A 10,289-nucleotide genomic window follows, 5' to 3' on the forward strand; every position below is an offset into this window, starting at 1 on the left:
GTAGAATATAACTGAAGAAAAAAGTAATATTTTTCCTCAATATTTTAATAGTTGGAAAGCAGGCAGATTTAGATAATCTTGAGAAAATTTAAGTAAAGAGTTTAAGATTCTTCTAATTTTCATCTTCCATTGTCCATCGTAGATTTCTTTACCAAATGCCTCTGTCTCAATTAAGCAGTCTCTACCCTTAACTGAATGCTATAGAAGTAATTTTAGGTTTCTGTAATTTTTACTTGAAAGAACAGTTGTAGATACCTATATTAATATCTATCATTCTACCTATCATCTTTATATAGCTATAAAATTGTTCAACATAACATATAATCAATCTTTACCAGCAAAAATACAAATTATAAAATTATGAAATATGAACTTTATCCACTTATGTATTCTTCATCACCATCCATTTGCTCATTCATTTAGCAGATATCTATGTTCTTAGGAACTTATAATTAACATTTACCAAGAATTTCAGAATGACTTTGAAAGGCAGATCAATGTGGATTTTGGCCGTGTATTTGTGAGTTCCCCTTAGAGACCACTACTTCAAAATTCATACTGGTAATTCCAAATAAGATAGTTGCAGCCATAAATATCACCTAGGTTATACCTGGGAATTGAAACAGATTAAAAATTGACTGAAAAAGAAAGTTAGGGTTTGTTATCTCACGTGATGGTATATTTCTATATTTTTTGCTACATTCAGACATACTATGTTCATTAAAGAGTAAAATCCAGTAAAATCCAGTCTACGACTATATTTCATGTCAACTTTTTATATCTGAGCTAATGTACTAGTTAATATGCTCAAATGTGGCTGGTTTGAATTGAGGTATGATATGTATAAAATATACACTAGGTTTTGAAAATTAGTACAAAAACAGTATAAAATATTTCTTACTAATTTTTGTACTGATTACATCTTGGAATAATATTTTTGAAATACCTAGTTAAAGAAAATATATGATTAAAATTACTTCATCTGTTTATTTGGCTATTAGAAAATCTTAAATTAAATGTATTTTTACAGGACAGCATGAGTCTAAACATTTTTGCAAACAGTTGCAGGGATGAGTAGGCCTATGAAAATTCTATTTGCCAGATTTCCTTTTCCTTTGTCTACAGTAGAATGCCATGTTTGTTGGAGTCCACATCCATCCTCCCACAATCCTACTCTAGCAGTCCCCCATATCATTAGGTAAAAGAACAGAAGCATCTGCTTGAAGTAAGTACAAATGTGTACTTCTGTGAACATCAAACAAGTAAACATAGGAAGGAGAGGCAGTTATTCTTACTGTTTAGAAAGACTCGCTGATTCATTTTTAATTGACTTATGCTTGCTCTGTCTTGCCAGATCCATTTCATTTCAATACATTTGAGGTCTGTGGCTATTCTTGAGGACAACTCAGTCTGCTAAGGGCTATCACATTTCACTAAAGTCAGTAAATCTTGGGTAAGGTATGTTGGTCTACATAACCTTCATAATAAAAATCTTAGGCCATAGAGCTCTAGAGAGGAGAATCTTCTTGTTTTAAAATTTCAGTTGCTTTTATTTTTTTAAAATTTTTATTTATTTATTCATAGAGACAGAGAGAGAGAGAGAGAGAGAGAGGCAGAGACACAGGCAGAGGGAGAAGCAGGCACCATGCAGAGAGCCTGACATGGGACTCAATCCTGGGTCTCCAGGATCAGGCTCTGGGCTGCAGGCGGTGCTAAACCGCTGCACCACTGGGGCTGCCCTTAATCATCTTCAACATCTGCTGGTCATTTGTAAACTTTAAGAATACTGGCTAACAGGTATATATGGTTTCAATATATGCCAGAAGCAATTTTTATCACTTTATATATATATATCCCCTCATTTAATTATCTGCCAGACACTATGATGCAGGTGTTATTATTATCCCTATTTTATAAATGAGGAAATGGAGACAATGGAAGTTAATGATGACCAAGTGGAAGAGCATCAAGCCCAGGCAGCCTCTTCCAGAGTCTATATGCTAATCTGTGCTATCCTGCTTTTTCCTAATTAGTAAATTACCTACTTTTTTTTAAAAAAGATCTTATTCATTTATTTGAGAGAGAGAGAGAAAGAGAGAGAGCAGAAGCAGGGGGGAGGGGAAAAGAGAGAGGGAGAAGCTGACTCCCCACGAGCAGGGAACCCGATGCAGGGCTCGATCCTAGGACCCTGAGACCATGACTTGAGCCCAAGGCAGACACCTAACGGACTGAGGGACTGAGGGGCCCCAGGTTACCTACTCTTTGTAGGTTTTTTCTTCAAAAATATTTCCATTTATTGCCAGTTTCCATTTCCCATGAAAAATAATAGGACCAATCAGAAGAACAGTGTAGGAGATTAAATGAATTTAAGTAGTTAAGTTTTGAAAGAGAAGCAAATATTAAATTATTTTTGTTTTGTTTCATCTGCATCTATACTTTGTGAGTTATATATATTCTTATTGATTTCAGTTTAAATTCAGATTTACCTAGTCTTCACTTAAAGTAATGGTAAAACTATTGAGGAATTCTTGGGCATTGCCAGTGGCTGGTATTTGCATCTTTCTCTGGGTCTCTGATCTTTCAGATCAAAAGACAGAACAGAACTTAGTACTGGAAAGACAGATTCATTAGGCCCAGTCTCTGCCAAGCCCAAACACACCAGTGACAGTGATGTGCCAAGAGTCTCATCTAAACTGCTAAGATGTCTCAGAGTTGAAAAGACCAAAAGGGAAGGAAAATGGCAGGATATTCTGAGTATGCACAGGAGATGGAGGCTTCTCAGGGAGAATCAGGTTGAATTTCCAGGTCTTCTTAAAGATATGTGTATCATATTTGGAGTAATCTCTCACATAGTACTCATTCGATTAACTTATTGTCTTGCTTACTTTGAGCCAGTTCTTCTATTCTAATTACTTTGACATAGTTGACACTCAAAATGTGCATTAGATTAGCTGTATCTTTGAGTAGAGATTTGCCTTTACTTTCATAAAATGTAGCTCAAAGTTTATTGGAGGTTTTGAGTAGCCTAAGAATTTTTTTTGCACAGAAAATGGTCCTTAGGGCAGCCCTGGTGGCTCAGTGGTTTAGCACCGCCTTCGGCCCAGGGTGTGATCCTGGAGACCCAGGATGGAGCGTCAGGTTCTCTGCATGGAGCCTGCTTCTCCCTCTGCCTGTGTCTCTGTCTCTCTCTCTCTCTCTCTCTGTCATGAATAAATAAATAAAATCTTTAAAAAAAAATAAAATGGTCCTTAATTTTTCTGATCTAATTCTGGAAATAATTTGCTGTGTATTTTCTCCCATTGTTCTGACAATATATACAAAAGTGGTGCAGAATTTAACAGATGAAGGGATTTAATGTATGGTCTATCTCCTTAATGTTTCTGTGCTTTGAAATGTCTTAACATTACATTTGCTTCTGATTCTGAAGTGTGATGTGTATGAAATATTAATTAAATGAAACAGCCCTCTCATTTGACTTTCTTTCTCTTGTATGTGTTTGAAGAATGTAAAGGCAAGAGAGCTTAAAATATATACTATTCTGAGATTTGGTTGTTATATTGGTAATGAAAATCAGCCTGTGGGCTTCCATATTTATCAGAGAATGGAAGGTCTAATTGCCAAGTTAATTTCCCTGATGATTTGAATGATGTTTCAGGTTTTATAACGTTTTTACTGATTTGCCCCTATTCCTGGAGTTCAAATTGTTCTCTCAGGTTATCTTTTCTATTCAGTGTAGTCCCCACTAAATACATTTGGGAGTCTGTACTTTACCAGGGAGCTTTAATCTCTCCATACTATGCACCTTCAAAACATGATTAGAGAACAAACTTTGTTCACAGAAAACGGAAAGCTTTCAGGCTGTAAAATGGATATGCTATATCATCATTCCACTGAATTCTGAGACTTCAAATCTCTGCTCAAACAGGCAAGCACATACCAAAATATAGAATTGAAATTACTGCATTTTTTTCTTGTTTCCCTCCCTCCTGAATACATTCACATCACTTCTTTGTTTCAAATCTTAAACTATTTGCCCACTGCACCTTGAAATAATCTAATCCTTTACAGTGACCTGCAAGGCACTGTATAATCTGGCCCCCCATCTGCCACTTAGAACTTAACCTCTGTGCTTTCCCCATCATTCACTCTGCTCAACGCACTGGTCTCCCTTTCTATTTACTAAACATGCTGAGCTTTTTCTTGACTCAGGGTCTTGGCATTGGTTATTTCTTCTGCACAAAATATTTTCCCTTAGGTCTTTTAATGACCGAGTCCTTCTTACCATTCAGATTTCAGTTCAAATATCATTTTCTTAGGGAAGTTTTATTTCTCTACTCACTGTAAAGTAACTTCCCTCCCTACTTTAGATCACTTTGCCATTTGAAATGATCTTGTTTATTTATTCTCCTCTCCTCACTCTTTTCTCTCTACTGCACTAGGTTCCATAAGGTCAAGGATCTTATAATTTATGTTAATCTTTATGTTTCTAGCTTCTAGAATACTTCATGGAATGTAATAAGTGCTCAATAAATACTTGAGAATGAATGGATAGAGTGGTTACAAGACAACTTATACTTTACAGAGTGGCTGTGTGGATCAACTTTGAATTTGGGCAAGATTTGTGCAAAGATTATTAAATAGCTTTCATCAAAGGAGACAAAAGGAAAAAAATGATTTTTCGAAAGGACTGCATTCATTATGTGAATGAGGAGCTGACAAGAGTGTTCTTGAAGAAACAGTAATTCACAAAACAGTGAATTTTCAAAAAGCAAACGGAGACTTAACATTAGTTATGTGGTAAGACCTCTGAAAAGGTGTGTTGAAGATGAAATGAAATTAGACTAATTGCATGAAGGAGTTTCTTTGTCTGACTGTAATCATTATTTGGAATCCCTTATACCCCAGATCTATCTTACTAGATTTCAGGAAGAGAAAGACAATTACTTGGGCACAAATGCATTTTATTCCTTTCTTACTGCAGAGCTTCAGTGCTTTTGGTTTGATAAATTGCCTAAACTACCTGGCTGGCTTGAAGGGAAAGTTATGTTTTTACATTTATATTAAACAAAAAACTTGTGCTTTAAAAATAAATCATCACATCTGATGGTATTGCCTCTCTTTCATTTGTTTGCTATCAAGTGTGAGTTAAAGGTTACGTGCAGAACAATCTCAGGGGTGCAATTTACACTTCCAGGTAGCAGTAAAACCCTGTAACCAATAACCATCACAAACAGAGGAGCTGTCAGAGACCAAATTCATTGCTCCTATTCCCAAAGTCCTTTTGTTTTTGGAAGACACTGAAATATATTCTTTTTTCTTGGCCTACAAGAATTTCAAAGATGTCCTTTGACCTATCTTTTGGCACTGAACAATAAATATAGGAAAAACCCCAACACCTCCTTAAGATTACATTTTGGAGGAAGGGGAGTGGGCATATGGAAATTATACTGAATGACAATAACTTTATTGTCTTAGAGCTTTTAAAATTTGGTACAGGGCATAGAATAAGGTCATGGACGACTGAGCATAATTTTTGGTGATCGATATTCTCTCATTACAACCTTCCATGGGAAAATAATATAAACCGTGATATACATTAGGTTGTAGTTGTCTGGCCTAATTCATGCTGCCATTCCTGTCTTGGTGCTAGTGTCTCCCAGGGCCTGTTTTACCGTGTACATTGTAGTTAATGATGAATCTTTCTTAGCCTTTTCTTCAGAGTTTTACTTTTCCAGTCTTTCCAAGTGACTACAATAATAAATATTCAACTTTGTATCTGTGTGACTTTCAAAATTCCCTTTAATTTTTCTGGACCTAAATATTCTCATTTGTAGGACACTGCCACTGAGGGCATTATCAAGATCTTTCCCAGCTCTAAAATATAAGGACAACATAATCATTGTAGTTTTCCTTATAAAGCAGCACTTTCTGGCAAGATATTAGTAATATAAATATATGTGACCTATATTTTGTGACCCATTTTTCATTCAGAAAGAAGTGGATTAACTATTTTTTGATAACTTGTGTGAATAGTCTTTACTAAATTAAAGAAGGCATTCAGGATAAAAACATTCTACTTTGTAGCAAGGATTCTATCTTGAGCACAAGCTAGCTTTTCAGTATGGCAAACAGGAGTAGAGGCAGGGACCAATGTGGGAGACATCTGATTATATTAATTAAGGACGTGAGGTAAACCCTTGGAAAGAACTGGCCCTGAGGACATGCATCAGGGAAATTACTTCTCCCAGAAGCAAACTTTGGCATCAGAGGAAATAACTTATTCTGAAGGCAGTTTGCAAATTTCTCTTTGAACCTATTCCTGATCCATGGACATATATCTGTCTGTGTTAAGAATAAAAAACACTGTAATGAAAAATAGACTTGTTTCATGAAAATACATAAACTATTGAGGCATAGGTCCCTCAATTTTCCCCCACCAAGTATCACAAAGAGAGCGGCTTACTTCCTCCCCTCTATTACTACAGCAATAGACTTTGAGGGCTTCATGTATCGATTGTATTTTCTAGCAAGAGATGGCAGAGAAGGATGAACACCAAGTGAGAATAGATTTTTGCCTGGGAATTCCTCAAATACTTGAAGGTGGCTCTGGAAACTTTTCAATGGGTTCAGCCTTGGCGGATAGTCTTCGAGCTAGTGAAATTTCAGTTATTGCAATTAATCAGGCCTCAATAGAACATGGTGGGGGCTCAAAATACTAACATACACATGAAGCCTACTTGCCAAAAATCTGGAGCTATGAATTTAATGTGATCTGGTGTTTGTTCAAAGCTTAGCAATAGATATATAGATGTTTGAAGAAAATCTTTAGATTCACATCATTTAAATATTAAGTTTTCAGCCAACAGAAATTGTTGTTCATTCCTTTTAGCAATAATTGCATAAACTATTGGCCAGAGTAGTATGGCATCTAAAATGTATGAAAGTACTTATGAAATATACATTAGAGCAGATGGCTATGAGGAAAGCCAATTGGACAGAATTAAAAAATACAAATTAAGAAATTCATAGTTAATTAAAGAAGATTAAGGGTACTTAAAGGGGACATAAAGACCTAGGGACTTTCTCAAACAAAGGATTAGTATGTTGGTGCTAAGCCATGTTCCCCTCTCCAATGTGTTGCTAATGAAAGAACAGTGATGTGTAGAACAGATGAAAAGACTTCATTAGAATGCTATCTTCAATAACCCAAATCCCTTGATTCAACATACAGGGATAGAGTGTCATAAATTCTTGTGTAATTTGGTCTGGGTATTCTTCTCTTTTATTCTGTTATATGCATTCGATCCCATTAACTTTTAAAAGGACTTTCATGCACAGATGATAATAGGCACATTTAGTGGGCACAGTGACTTAGTGTACTTTATAGTCTTCAGCTGGAAAACTCTGCTTTACAGAATGTTAATTCTCAAGGGCTTTGCCCTTAGCAGGTACTCTTCAATCAATATTTATAGTACGAATGAAGGAGGTTGTTCAGGGAGAAAAACAAACTGTTTCCCCCTAGATTCAAAAGTACTTAACATGGATTTCAAGGGTCATCTGCTAAATCTTATCCATTTCTCAAGATTCATCACAAATTAACATTTATTTTTTATTTTCTTTTAAAGATTTTTATTCATTTATTTGACACACAGAGAGAGAGAGGGCAGGTAGAGGGAGAGGGAGAAACAGGCTTTCCGCCGAGCAGGGAGCCCTATGTGGGGCTTGATCTCAAGACCCTGAGACCATGAAGGTAGCTTAACTGACTGAGCCATTCAGGTTCCCCACAAATTAACATTTATATCATTGTCTATTCATTCATTCATTCATTCATTCATTCATTCATTTATTCATTCAACTAGTCAACATTTATTGAATACCTGTGGGGTACTAGCTATTTTGTTTGATACTGAATAATAAAACATGGTCTTTTTTTTTTTTTTTTTTAAAACATGGTCTTTATGCTTGATGGACTCATGTTTAGAGAGGCAACTGAACATGTAAATAATTTATATAGTATAATGGGGAAATTACTATAATAAAAATATGCACAAATTCTAGGTGAGCATAAAAGAAATTCTCTCTCTACTTGATTGGGGTGAAAGGGAAGAAAGTTTCATGAAAGGTATCAGAGAGGATAACTTCTAATCTGAATCTGAAATAAAACTATACAAACTATGACCTACAGACTAAATCTATTCATGTCTGCTTTTGTAAATAAAGTTTTATTTAAAATGCAGCTATACCCATTCATTTAATGCAATGTCTATGCTTACTTTCATGCTACAGTTATGACAGTTACATTATGGCTAGCAAAGCCAAAAATGCTTTCTCTCTGGTCCTTTATAGAAAAAGTTTGCTGACATCTGGTCTAAAAAGTGTTGGCTTTCCAGGGTCCAAGGTTAGAAAAAGTAGCATGTCTAGAGGCTTGGACATATGACAAGAGAACACGAGTGAATAGAATAAATATTAAATGTTTAGGAGAAAGAAAGTAGGTCACTTTGGTTAGAATAGCAGAGGAATAAAGATAGAAAGGTAGTTTGAACCAAAATTATAGAAGATTTTAAAAGTTGGTGTTGCTTCCTAAACTCTAGGGGGAACACAACACTGACTTCAGGGGAATGTTTATAGTTCTCTATCGCTGCTTTTAAGGAGGAAATATCCTACATGAGAGCAATTACAAAAGAGGAGTGATAGAGTCATATTCTGTTGTCCTGGGCTCATCTTTAGAATTATGCATATTTGGAATGCCATGTAATGGGTATGGACACATAGGTGTAGGATTGTCTGCCAACGTGGGAGGGGTTTCTTGCCAAGGCAAATCCATTTCAGAAGAAAAGTATAGCCCAGGATAAAGGAGGCATCATTTAGGCCACTTAAATTGGTCTAGTCTGGGCAAAGTCATCCTTGCAATTTCTAAGAGAGCCAGCTCAGTTCATCATATGAGGTTTTGGGGCCAAGCCTTGACTAGATGTGAGAATAATAAATGTGAGGATATAGAATTTAGGAGTCCTATATTTCACCTGTTACTACTTTTCACTTAAGAGACGTAAATGTAACAGTGACAAGGGGTTTTGATTTGCTTCTAATACCCTTCAAACAAATGGTGGCTGAATCTAGAAGAGTGGATTCAAAAGCAGTTAGTATACCAGAATCAGCTGGAGGCCTTCTAAAAAGTATACACTCCTGGGCTATGCCCCAGACCTGATTCAGAATTTCTGGGCATAGACCTTGGAAATCTTTCACTTTTTAAAAAACCCCCTAGGGATCCCTGGGTGGTGCAGTGGTTTGGCGCCTGCCTTTGGCCCAGGGCGCGATCCTGGAGACCTGGGATCGAATCCCACATCGGGCTCCCGGTGCATGGAGCCTGCTTCTCCCTCTGCCTGTGTCTGCCTCTCTCTCCCTCTCTCTGTGTGACTATCATAAATAAATAAAAATTTAAAAAAACCTAGATTATTATTATTCAACCATTTTTTAAATTTATTTTTTATTGGTGTTCAATTTACCAACATACAGAATAACCCCCAGTGCCCGTCACCCATTCACTCCCACCCTCCACCCTCCTCCCCTTCTACCACCCCTAGTTCGTTTCACAGAGTTAGCAGTCTTTACGTTCTGTCTCCCTTTCTGATATTTCCCACACATTTCTTCTCCCTTCCCTTATATTCCCTTTCACTATTATTTATATTCCCCAAATGAATGAGAACATATAATGTTTGTCCTTCTCCGATTGGCTTACTTCACTCAGCATAATACCCTCCAGTTCCATCCACGTTGAAGCAAATGGTGGGTATTTGTCATTTCTAATAGCTGAGTAATATTCCATTGTATACATAAACCACATCTTCTTTATCCATTCATCTTTTGATGGACACCGAGGCTCCTTCCACAGTTTGGCTGTTGTGGACATTGCTGCTCTAAACACCGGGGTGCAGGTGTCCCTGCGTTTCATTGCATCTGTATCTTTGGGGTAAATCCCCAACAGTGCAATTGCTGGGTCGTAGGGCAGATCTATTTTTACCTCTTTGAGGAACCTCCACACAGTTTTCCAGAGTGGCTGCGCCAGTTCACATTCCCACCAACAGTGTAAGAGGGTTCCCTTTTCTCCGCATCCTCTCCAACATTTGTGGTTTCCTGCCTTGTTAATTTTCCCCATTCTCACTGGTGTGAGGTGGTATCTCATTGTGGTTTTGATTTGTATTTCCCTGATGGCAAGTGATACAGAGCATTTTCTCATGTGCTTGTTGGCCATGTCTATGTCTTCCTCTGTGAGATTTCTCTTCATGTCTTTT

This window comes from Canis lupus, chromosome 29 (genome assembly GCF_003254725.2).
Source record: "Canis lupus dingo isolate Sandy chromosome 29, ASM325472v2, whole genome shotgun sequence".
Classification (NCBI taxonomy): domain Eukaryota; kingdom Metazoa; phylum Chordata; class Mammalia; order Carnivora; family Canidae; genus Canis; species Canis lupus.